This window comes from Choloepus didactylus, chromosome 14 (genome assembly GCF_015220235.1).
Source record: "Choloepus didactylus isolate mChoDid1 chromosome 14, mChoDid1.pri, whole genome shotgun sequence".
In the NCBI taxonomy this organism is placed as follows: Eukaryota; Metazoa; Chordata; class Mammalia; order Pilosa; family Megalonychidae; genus Choloepus; species Choloepus didactylus.
The window spans coordinates 685,036-698,043 of record NC_051320.1 but is presented as its reverse complement, the minus strand read 5'-3'; the positions used below and the strand labels follow the sequence as shown (position 1 = coordinate 698,043).

Here is a 13,008-nt window from a genome sequence, read left to right as displayed (position 1 = left end):
TAAACTACCACAGACAAATGTGTTTTGTTTGAAAGAGAATAGGAGTGAGATTAAGAAGATCTGCATCTGAATTCTGTAGCTAAAACCCTTAGTTTTACGACCCAAGACAAATAAGTTACTTAGTTTCAATTTGCTTCTCTGTAATTGGGATAGTAATTTTGGAACTAGAAATTTAGTATATGGATAAATCAGCTAACTGATGTGATTATGCCAGATAGATAATAAAAAATTTGTTTAATGTAAATATATGTATCACATCTATGGAGCAAAAGCTTTGGAGCCTTATCATTTTTTGTTGAGATTAAATATAGGAATGTTTATCCTTTTTGCTTCAGATGGCTTCTCAAGTATTGACAGGAATAAAAAATGAACAAGTTATTTTATATTCAAGCAAGCTGTGACCCATGGGGATATTGAGGAAATTAAACCAAATTAAATTGTCTTAGTCTTTTCCTTCTGAATGATTCATGGTAACAACAAGAAAAAGAATTTGGTGGTTCTTTCAGTCCTCAACCATCCCTCCCCCACACCATATACATTTTAGGATTACTTCTTTTTTGCTTTACCAAAGGCAGAGCCAAAATAAAAGAAGTTCTGAGGCTAAGGTTAAGTAGAAAGTCATTTCATTCAACTAACATATTTGTGAAGAATTTGGTAAAGTAGTAGTGAAACCCTGGAGCAAAACATACCCTAGAATCATCAAACTAAGGATTTACAGTTCTTTCCATTGCATATCCTGGAATGTGAACATCATTCATGAACACTAAAGCCTTGATTAAGTAATTGAAAAGCAATCAAAAGCAGCTAGCAAAGTTTCTAGTCACTAGCTATAAATGCTCATTTAAATGCTCATAAATGTTAGTTTCTCATCCTCTCTTTGGTCAATTACCTGTGGAATTTAATAATCCTCTTTCACATTTTACCAAAGAAATCTTCCTCCCTGTTTTTAATGTGTCATCACTTTCTTGGCAGTAAGAACAGTCTAGGTTGCTCTCTCTTACAGCAAATTCCTCATGGAATTTTTCACCTCTGCATTTCTCACTGTGTAAATGTTGGGATTTAACATGGGGGTGAGGATTGCAAAAAACACAGTCACCAACTTGTCCACTGAGTAGCAGGCCACTGGACGCATGTAGATGAGTACACAGGGCACAAAAAGAGTACAACTACAGTAAAGTGGGAGCCACATGTAGAGAGAGCTTTGTGCCGTCCTTCAGAGCCATGGGATTTCAGGGAGTGCAGGATGACAGCGTAGGAGGTGAATAACATGGACAAAACGAGCAAGCACATGGCCCCACTGTTGGCAGCCACCACCATTCCGAGCATGTAGGTATTAGTGCAGGCAAGCTTCAGCAGTGAGAAGAGGTCACACATGAAGTGGTCAATGACATTGGGGCCACAGAAGGGCAAATTGATCATGAAGAGAATCTGCACAGAGGCATGGAGGATCCCCCCAATCCAGGCCACGGACACCGGGAGGCAACAGAGCCCCTGTCACATGATGGTCACATAGTGCAGGGGCTTGCAAATTGCCACATAGCGGTCACAGGCCGTGACAATGAGGAGGATGATCTCTGATCCTCCTAGGAAATGCTCCACAAAGAGCTGAGTCAGGCAGCCACCCAAGGAGATGCTTCTCCTCTGGTAAAGCAGGTCAATGATCATTTTGGGGGTGGTGACAGAGGTGTAGGAAGCTCCTGTGAATGACAGGTAGGTGAAAAAGAAGTACATGGGAGCAGAAAGTGTGGGGCTGAGGAAGACGGTGATGACAATGAGTAGATTGGCCAGCACAGTAAATAGAAAAATGAATGAAAAGACAATGGCAATTATTTTCTGCAAGTGTGGATTCTGTGCGAGTCCCAGGAGAATAAATTCAGTCACGTTTTTGGGAGGCATGAGGTGATCCATTCAGGGAAGAACACTTTCTTGAAGCCACAATCATTGACAAAGAGAAAAAGAAAGATAATTAATTGTGGAAGGTTGTAGTCTGAATTTCATAGAAATAGGGCAGTCACCATGAATGTGGAGTGTATCCAACACTCCTCAGGCAAGCAATTGCTTCAATTATTGATTCCCATTTTTTCCATGATGCTGCTTCCTTATCTTTAGACACCTAGTATTTGTCACCTATAAAACATCTTCTACAGGGCACAATTTTATGTAAATTCTACTGAGAAAATACAAGGCTTTATGTGTGAGGATGTCTGGAGCTTCATCCTCATTCCACCTCTGTGTGACTTTCCTAAGTCATTACAGTGCTGTAAGCTTCCATGTCCTCTTCTGCACCTGTGAGCCTACTAATAGTGACTGCAGAATATATTTTGCAAGCTCCAAAGTGTTGCACAGGAAAGGGTTATTCCCTCTTCCAGGAGAAATGACATTTGAACTCACAGCTCTAACTGTGGAGAGAAAGACATTGTCCACTGATGAAAAAATATCATAAGAGGCAGATTAAGGAACTTTGTAATTAGTTGGAGACACACCTTGGTTCCTGACCACAGCACATGTTATTCATGTCTGTTTCCTCAGTGTGCAGAGCAGAGTGCCTAGAGTAGTGTCAGCGATATCTAGCACTTATTAGGTAATGAATAAATGCTTGGTGAATTGCCATACTTCGACATCTCCTTGAGTAAGACTATAAATGCTTTCCAGCCCATAAACCTAGAGCTTCAGTCTTCCTACTCTATCATTACTCTCTTTGCAGCTTCAATAGAATGGGGTTAAACCATGAAAAAAAAAAAAATAGAAGCTCTTGTAAAGTCTGCAGTCCATGAAGGCCTATCAAGCCAAGGGAACCTTTATTTTTCAGTTTTAAACCTACAAGTTTAACCTGGAGAACAGAAATAAGTTGTTAAGGTAAGATAGATGATATATACGTAGATGATAGATAAAATACTATATATACATATACACACACACACATTTATAAAATCTACCTATTGCTTACATATTCACTAATTCAACAAATTTTTATGAGGCACTCATTGTGTATATTAATTTCTGTGTTTGTCTGCAAAAAAAGTCACAAAAAAATCCTTGTTACAAGTCTTTAGTAATTCCTCTCCCAGTATTTTACTACAAAACAGCAATGGTTCAAACATTAATGAGATGAATGCTCTTCCTGTTTTTTAAGGTCCTGCCATATGCATTCTCATGCTTTCTCTTGCCATCCTCTCATCACATCTGTCATCCATCACTGGTTAAAAGGTATCACATTATTTATCAAATGGAAGAATCATTCCAATTTAGAGACATAATTTTCCTGAAGGGGAAAAAAAAAGAGAAAATGTTTTAAAACTAATAAAATTTATTCTTCAAGCCATATTTATTTCCCTTCCAAAAAGGAAGAGATTAAAAGGTTTTATTTTTAATAAGCTAAGATGAAAATCTCATGCACATGTGAAAATGAAGTGCTGCTTCTTTGAAATTCTCTTATTCTGGATTGATTTCCTCCAAAATCTGAAAAGAGCATGGTCTTCAAAAAGTACAAATAAGATATTATTTCTAAAAGTAACTTAGAAATAGATATGAAGAAATAGACATAACTTTTTTTTCATTGAAACAATAGTATTCATTCTAGGAATAGGCCATAAAGGAAAATGTCTCTAAAAGGGTAAATCATCATGGACAAATACATTCAACAAAATTATTAATAGTTGTGGAGAGTTATACAATCATTGGAATGTCCAGCATTGGAAAAATAGTTAAATAAAAATATAGTACATGGTTTCCAACAGTGTGTAGCATTTGAAAGACATGTTTTTAAATATTGTGTGATAATGTGGGAAACTTCTTCTCTTATAATATTAAGCAGGAAAAATAAGGATGTAAACTTGAATATATAATATAATTATAACTTAAATATATATCAATAGGGAAAAAAGAGATTAAAAACCCTGAAATGTTACGTAAATTGGTGAGGTTATGATGATTCTACTTTCCTTGATGTTTGATATGCTAAAGAGATTTAAACCTCAGATTGGTGGGGCTGCAGTGGGTGAGGGTATGGTTATAATATTTTTCAGGTCCATTTAAATCTTGGATTTATCTACAATCATATGATATCCTAAGGAAAAAACACAATTTCACCTATAAACTTGTCTGACACAGCTCCATGCCAGGGATCCAGGCAGCTGTCAGTTAAACCAATAAGAAGTAAAGTTGTAAGATTTAAAATGCCAACTAGCTCAACCACAATAAGTCTCTCTGTTGATTTATAAATGGCACCTGTGGATAATGTCATTCTCTTGAGCCTTAAAGTGCTACCACATATCCTGTTTGAAGTGAAGGTTCTTAACTGTGGCTAATGAGACCTCAGGGGTATTTCACCATTATTAGCAGAACTTGCCAACAATCCAATTATTTCAAGTTACTTAACTGAACATCAGAGAACTTTAACAGCATTTCATCTCTGATTTTCAAATTCATCCTTAAGTCTACCTGAAGACGGATCACAATAACAAGAGAAAAAAATGAGTCAAACACTTACAAATTAACTAAATGACACTATGATTTTGGAAATTTGATAAAATTGCAGTTAGTATAGAGTTTCTGGATATTTGGTACTGTAAAAAGCAGGCATTTAGGTAGATAATTAACTGATTTAAATTTTTTTTCACAATAATATTGTTTCTTTATCAAGTCATCCTTTCCGTTGACCATAATTTTTAGATATTGTATTCAGGTGTGCATGCAATGACAGTTATGAACCCTATTGTAATAAAGGAACTTCACACCAGATAAAGTGTTCAGTTTTTCCCCAAGGTGGTTTTTGAACCCTTTCACCTAAGCAACACATTTTTGCTGTTAGAACAATTTTATATTATTTGGAGTGAAGTAGCAGGTGCTACATGTTGTTTGATTATTAAAGTAACGAACAGATAAGACCAGTCATTTTGTTCATATTATTAGTTCTTGGGTATCTGAATCTGTTCTTGGGTAGCTGAATACAAAACACTTGCTAGATTTAGGAAAGTAAATGAACTGTTGGGTCTTTAATGTATGACCTGAGCCAATTTTATGTGGCATTATGTGGCATAAGTGGGATTATGTTAAATATGCTCAGTTTCAGTGGCTACATATTTGGACGGTGATTTGTAAATGGCAGGAGATTATCTCATCCTTTGTGTTTCTAAACAAGACAATCTGTACTAAAGCATCACTGGGAGAGTAAAAGTGTTGATAGGGAGACTAAAGTAATCAGCAAAGATCATAAGTGGAAGAAAATATAAATTGAAGTAAACAGTTTGGTTCTGGGGGTCTGAATGAGTTTGGGATAGATGAATTTCTGATTTCCTGAGATGTCAGTCAGGAAGTTATATGGAGGGTAACAGCATCAGAACCTCTCAGAAACTTTGTACTTTGAGGTAAAGGAAAAATGAGAAAATTAGATTTGAAACTTCAGGATACCTCATAGAAAAGAGGGAGCCAAATCTTTAGGATTTCTGGTAGTTAATTGTGCAGATATAATTAAATATCCTCACTCACAGTTAGGAAGCTATACCTGCCTTTACAATGGAAAGTAGATCCTCACAAGTTGTAGGAGCTGTCTAAGAATTAGGAGATAATTTCCATTAGAAGGTCCCTGCCTCTTGATTTGTTGAGTACTTATAACACTTTATGAATTGTTTTTGGCAGGATCTTTCCCTAAAATCTCTATGCTCTATCTGGATAGCAAACATATCTTATTAATGTTATCTCCAGAATCTATGAATATGCCTTATGCATTATAAAGGCTCCATAAATATTTGATTATTAGCAAAGTTTTAAGAGCATAATTATTACTCCAAACTATTGGAAACTATTAATTTGCTTCTGTGAATGATAGTCTATATTTTAGCAATATTATATTTTATGAAGTAATAAATATATCTAATGTAAACATTTACCAGATTCTTCAAATTTATTAACACATTCAATGAGGACAAGTGAATCATTAAGAAACCCTTGAAAAATGTGAATCCCTTGGCAAGTGTCCCAAAATGAAAATTAAAATAAGATAAATTAAGTACATCAATAGTATGCCAAACTGAAGAATATAAGGGTAGAAAAACAAGCTACTGATATGCTAAGTAAGGTGTAAAAGAATGGGGAACACTTTCAGTTAGCAAGGCTTTGGAAATTACAGACTTTTCAAATTTGAGTTTTAATTCAGATTATTTGAAAACATATAATCACAATCCATACCTATGTCTATTTATTTCTCTTTATAGTAAAAACAATGTTTCCCATAAAAGAAATAGCTTTTTGTTAAATGATTGCGCAATGAGCACCAAAATATTGCATAAAAAATTTTTGAGATCTTAACAAACACTTAATCATTTAAAAAATAAAGGATGAATTTTAAAAAAAAATATTTTTTGAGTCAACTTCCTCATAGTAAAGGAAAAATGTTGCCTCTAAACCTGCATGTGATTGAATGGACTCTTGAGACAAATACAGAAGAATAACCATCAGAGAGAGTGGATTGCCTATCTTGTTTAGAGTCTTTGTCAGTTTGGGTTTTCTGCTTTGTTTTGTTTTCAGGGATGGGTGAGGATTCCTGTATAGTGTAGTTTTTGATAGCTCATTTTCTAAATTCTAATTTGGAATTGAAATCTCAGAATCTACACTTACCAATTGCGTGACCTTGGGTAAGTTTCTCAACAACATCTGTACAAAGAGAATTAGAACAGCATTTAACATTTAAGGTAGTTTTCAGGATTAAGTAGAATAATGAAAACAAAGATTTTAGCAAATTGTACTCAAATAATGACTAAATAAATGTGAGTTTTTGATTACTTTTATGTGTTTTCCCATGTAACCTAATGCTATATCTCTACAATTAGTCTTATATGGATTTTCCTAAAGTCCACTCTCCACCTTAATTATACAAAGGAGCATTCAATATGGGATGGATGGATTGATGAGATATTACTGCCTGCAACTGTGGATTCTGTTCTTTCCTTTACCATTCACATTACTGAGTGGAAATCTTGGCTGCCTTTCTCCCTTTCTCCATGTCATCACATCTTTTTAAATATAACATTAAGACTAAATGAATCTACTTGGGATGATGAAAAAAGTTTTGGTCATGGATGATGGTGATGGCAACATAACACTCTGAACTTAAAAACAAAGAAATTTAAAGTTAGAGATCTTCTTTTTATAAATCGAACAATGTAGGGGCCAACTAGGTACGTAACATGATATTTCCATTTTCATTCACAATATATTTTAATGCAAATTTATTAAAATATATTAACAGACCATACAATCATACAAAGTGTAGTTATTTACAGTATCCTCATATAGTTGTGCATTCTACAACACAATCAATTTTTGAACATTTTCATTGCTCCAAAAAATTAAAAATAAAAATAAAAATAAAAATAAGTAGAAAAGAACACCTACAATGTCCTATACCCCTCCTTCCCCCAATTATTCATTTACTTTTTGTCCTCATTTTTCTACTCATTTGTCCATACACTGAGTTAAGGGAAGTTGAGCCATAAGATTTTCACAATCACATGGTCACACGACATAAGCTATATAGTTATATGATCATCTTCAGGAATCAAGGATACTGGATTGCAGTTCAAAACAGTTTCAGATATTTCCTTCTAGCTATTCTAATATACTAAAAACTAAAAAGGGATACTATATAATGCATAAGAATAACCTCGAGAATGACCTCTGGACTCCATTTGAAATCTCTCAGCCACTGATGCTTTATTTTGTTTCATTTCTCTTCTCCCTTTTCATCTAGAAGTCTTTCTCAATCTTATGATTCTGGGTCTAGACTCATCCCTGGAAGTCACATCCCACATTCCCAGGCAGACTTACACCACTGGGAGTCATGTCTCATGTAGTGGGGAGGGCAGTGAGTTTACCTGCTGAGTTGGCTTAGAGAGGCCACATCTGAGCAACAACAGAAGGTCTCTGGGAATGACTACAATTATAAGTAGGCTTAGCCTTTCCTTTGCAGTAATAAGCTTCATAAGGGCAATCTCCAAGGTTGAACTCCTGGCCTACTAAATGGGTAGTCCCCAATGCTTGTGAGAATATCAAGAATTCCCCAGGTGGTGAAGTTTAATATTTCCACATTTTTCCTCAGTCCCTCATAGGGCTTTGCAAATTCATTTTTTTCTCTGCCCAAATTACTCTTGGAGGTATTGAGGTGTCATGCTAACCTGCACAAACCAACCAGATCTCAAGCCCTATTAAAGGTCATGTAATTATGGAGTTTGAGAAAACTGACCATACAAGTTAAATTGTATATAGTGGTATCTTCATACTCCACTGTTTTGAAACTCATCAAATTTGGCGATTGATGCATTTTGAGACAAACACTTTGTCCTGGTATTCGTTTGTTTGTTACTCAATGAGCAAGCTAGAACTTGTTGGTGTCTGTTGCTTCATTCCCACTACCCTTTCCAGCTGAAACAAAGGGTCATGTATTAGTCACATAGCAGCTCTTGCCCTGTGCACATTCTCTTGCTGTCTTACCTTAGCTTCTGTGGTCATTTTGTGTATTTTCATGCTTTTTCTCATCATGGGACCTAAGAAAATGAGCAATGATAGTGCTGACCAGAAAAGAAGTTTACTTTGCACTACCATTGAGGAAAAAAAAAAATAATAGGCAAATATGAGAGCAGTATTCAAATTACTGATCTTCCTAGGGAATACAGTATGCCTAGAACTACAGTCTCCACCATGAATAAGAATAAAGAAATGATAAAAAAGGCTATGTTGAGAAGTTAGTGGAGAACATCATGAAGAGCACAGCACTGAGGAGCTATGGAAACTACAGAAGGAGCAGCAACAAGAGGTGGCTGAAGTGATTTAATCAGCTGAGGAGGAGATAAGGGAGGATGTCCCCAGTTCCTTCATAAAGGAAATGTGTGCAAAATGGGCAATGTTGAAAACTTTGTGAAGTACCATTTGGACAAAGCTCTGACAAGCAGAAATGTGAATTGATTGAATGATCAAACAATTTCACATTTTCAAGGAATTCTGAAAAGAAGACAGGAGCAGTATTCATTGGATAAGTTTTTAGTGAAGATGACAAAGTGTGTCAGAGCCTTTGGTGCAAGTTGAAAAATGGCAGAAAAAAAGAACACCTGAAGTGCAAGTGCCTGATGTTCCATTGGAGGAGACGCTCCTTCCAAGCAACACTCCATGTAACCTCCTCCTCACCACTCTCCTCCCACCATCACATTAGGCCATGGACTCTTCTCACTACAGGTAAAGTGAAGTTTTTATTTTATTTAACCTAAATAGTTATTAATTTTTAGGTTTATTTCTCATGTAAAGTAATGATATACAACCATATATTTTTACATATTTCCTTAAATATGTGCATTATCTTTGGTTTGGGAACACATTAAATTTATTTACATTATTCCTTATGGGAAATATTTGTTTTGTACTCATTGTTTTTGGTACTCCTCACACCTCCTGGAACCCATTAAAAATGAGTACTGAGGTACTACTGTAGTGTGCTACAGAAAATATAGATTTTGTACCAAATAAACCTCTCTTCCTTTGGTCCCACACAGAAGCTGAAGTTACGATCATCCCCTTTAGTCTGATCTACCCCAGTCTCAACCAGGTCCATTTTGCTCATATCTCCAATCGAAGTCTGATCTCCTTTCCAGACTCTTTAACAGTTATGGCAGGGGCAATGCCAAAACTCAGAGCTGTTGAACTCTGGCTCCAAGTTCCAGGCACCAAACAGACACCCAAAGCTCCAGGGACCAACCAGGTCACATGCAAACAGTTCAGTACCTCAGAATTTATAAATAACTGTTACAATTCATGAATAGATGTGACATCTCTAACAGCTTACAATCTAGGAACCTTTACATAAGCCTTACCCTGATAACCCATGCTCCCAGATGCAGTTCTCAGAGTTTACACATTATTGTTAGTCCATATGAGTGGGGTGTGATAATGATTTTCCTTTCATTTCTGGCTTATTTCACTCAATATAATATCCTCAATGACCATTAACCTAGTTACACACCTCACAACTACGTTCCTTCTTGTGACCACTCAATATTCCATCGTATGTATACAGAACAGTTCACCATTGCTTTATCAGTAGATATACCCTTAGGCCACCTCCATCCATTGCAAATTGTGAATACTGCTGCTAAAAACACCAGTGTGCAAATGTCCCCTCATGTTCCCACTCTTAGTTCCTCCAAGTATACAACCAATAACAGGGTTGCAGGACTATGGTAACCCCATACTTAGCTTCCTGTGGAACCACCACACTGCCCTTCAGATGGGCTGCACCATTCTAATTCCCCACCAACGGTGAATAGGTACATCCCTTATTCCACATTTTCTCCAGCATTTGGAACCCTCTGTATATTTTTATCAGTTTTATTAGCACATGATACAATCAATCCTAAGTAAACAATCATTGATTCTCAGTATACTCACATAGTTACGCATTTACCACCACAATCTATATGAGGACATTTCCATTTCTTATTCAATGAAAGAGACAGAAGAGAAAAAAAAAAGAATTAAAAAGGATAGAAGAAAAAATAAAATAAAATAAAATAAATTAAAATAAAATGAAATAAAATAAAATAACATACAATACAATAAAATGAAAAGGTCATACAACACCAAGAATCCAATACCACCCCTGTATATACCCTTCTTATAGACATTTAGCTTTGGTATATTACCTTTGTTATAATTAATGGCAGCATATTACAATGTTACTGTTAACTGTAGACTCTAGTTTACATTTATTGTATTTTCCTGCTATACCATCCAGTTTTCAACACATTGAAATGTTGATATTCATTTGTTCACCCTCAAGTAAAAACATTTTTATATTAGTGCACTTAATTGCCATCACTGACCACTCTTGGTTTCACTAACTGATACAGTCCCAGTCTTTATCCTCTATCTTTCTTCTGTTAGTATACATGCCCATAACCTTCCTCTTTAACCCATACTCACACTCATCTTTGTTCAGAGTACTTACAGTATTGTGCTACCATCACACAGTATTGTGCTACCCATTTCTGGGTCTATACAATCAATCCTATTGAACATTCTATACTCCTTCAGCATCAGATGCCTGTTATCTACTCTCTTTCTATCTCCTGATAACCTGTGTTCTCAAATTTAACTTTCAAGGTTTGCTCAATAATGTTAATTTATATTAGTGAGACCATACACTCTTTGTCCTTTTCTTTCAGGCTAATTTCACTCAAAGTGATGTCTACTATCTACCATTTTGTCTTTTGGATTTTATGTCATATCTTATTTCATTTTAATTTTTTCTCTCTTTCTTTTTACCCTTACTGATAGTCTTCATTTCTACACTCTTTTCCGGACCTCTCTCTCCTATCTTTTCATATCTTCCTGTAGTGATCCCTATAGTATTTCTTACATAGAGCAGGTAGCTTGTTCACAAACTCTCTCAGTTTCTGTTTGTCTGAAAATATTTTAAACTCTCCCCCATTTTTGAAGGACAGTGTTAACAAATGTAGAATTCTTGGTTGACGGTTTATCTTTTTCAGTATCTTAAATAAAAGAAATCCACATATAGTCTTATCAAACTTCCTTGTTTTGCTTTTCACTTGCTGCTTTTAGAATTCCATCTTTGTCTTTGATATTTGATAATCTGATTATTAAGTCTCTTGGAGTAGGTCTATTTGGATCTATTCTGTTTGGGGTTTGCTGTGCTTCTTGGATCTGTAATTTTATATCTTTCATAAGAGATGGGAAATTTTATGTGGTTGTTTCCTCCATTATTGTCTCTGCCATTTTTCCCTTCTCTTCTTCTTCTGGGACACCCATGCCACATATGTTCATGGACTTCATGTGTTCAACTTAATTCCCTGAGACACTGCTCATATTTTTCCATTCTTTTCCACATGTGTTCTTTTGTGTGTAGGATTTCAGATGCCCTGTCCTCCAGTTCATAAATCCTTTCTTCTGACTTCAAATCTGCTATTTCGTGTCTCCACTGTGTTTTTCATCTCTTCTATTGTGCCTTTCATTCCCATAAGTTCTGCCATTTGTTCTTTCAGATTTATGAATTCTTCTTTATGGCCACCCAGTGTCCTCTTTATATCCTTAACCTCTTTTGCCACATTTTATTCAGCTCATTGATTTGATTTAGAAGATTTGTTTGAACATCTTTAATTAGTTATTTCAACTTTTTTATCTCATTTGAAGTGTATGTTCCTTTGACTGGACCATTTCTTCATGTTTCCTAGTGTGATTCATTTTTGTTGTTGTTGTTGTTGTCTATGCTTCTGGTTTCTTTGATTACCCCAATCAGATTTTCCCAGGCCAGAATGGCCCAGGTATTGAGTTTTCCTGAGGATGAGACCCAGCAGGTTGTCAGACTTTCCTGTGAGGCCTCTAGGCTCTGTGCTTTTCCTATCCTGCCCAGCAGGTGGCACTTGCTATCTTGCAGCTCCCCACTGGCATAAAGAAATGCAGAGCCTTTAATTCTCAGCAGACCCTGTCCCTGCCAGGGTTGGGGGGCTGCCATAAGCCAAGCTGAATTTGTTTCTCTTATGTTTTTTTAACCCACATGGCCTGAGGTCTGAATTCTCTGAGGGAGGGCCACCACTTGAGCTGGGCCCCACCCTCCCCATTTCTTAGGGAAGATACACCTTTTAGGGAATTATCTCATACACTTGGCTTCTTCCTTTGTCACTCTGACTCTCTTAACTCCACAATTGCCTTGGTCAGTTCTGACAATTGAAAATGCCTGAATCTTTCTCTAACGAGTTACTTGGAATGAAAGAAAAAAGGAAAAAGAAAGATCTCCTTTACAGAGCTAGTCACCATCCCCCCAGTTTCACTGGTTGACCAGAGTTGGTACCTGGTTCTGCATCTCTTTTCTTGGAACACAGCTGTTTTCCAGTATTCTGAGCTCAGCCTTCTCCAAAGGCCTCTGTTTTTATTTATTATCACAGTTTTTCATCAGTCCTGCTTCCTCTCTTCCAGGAATGCCCTCAGGGTTCCATTCCTGCTTGCTCT

The 13,008-nt window shown here is 36.2% G+C and overlaps 1 pseudogene; it reads right to left on the bottom strand.

Moving 5' to 3' along the window:
* Positions 1 to 997: 997 nt before the first annotated feature.
* LOC119508685 lies at positions 998 to 1,908 on the bottom strand (annotated as a pseudogene).
* Positions 1,909 to 13,008: the final 11,100 nt, after the last annotated feature.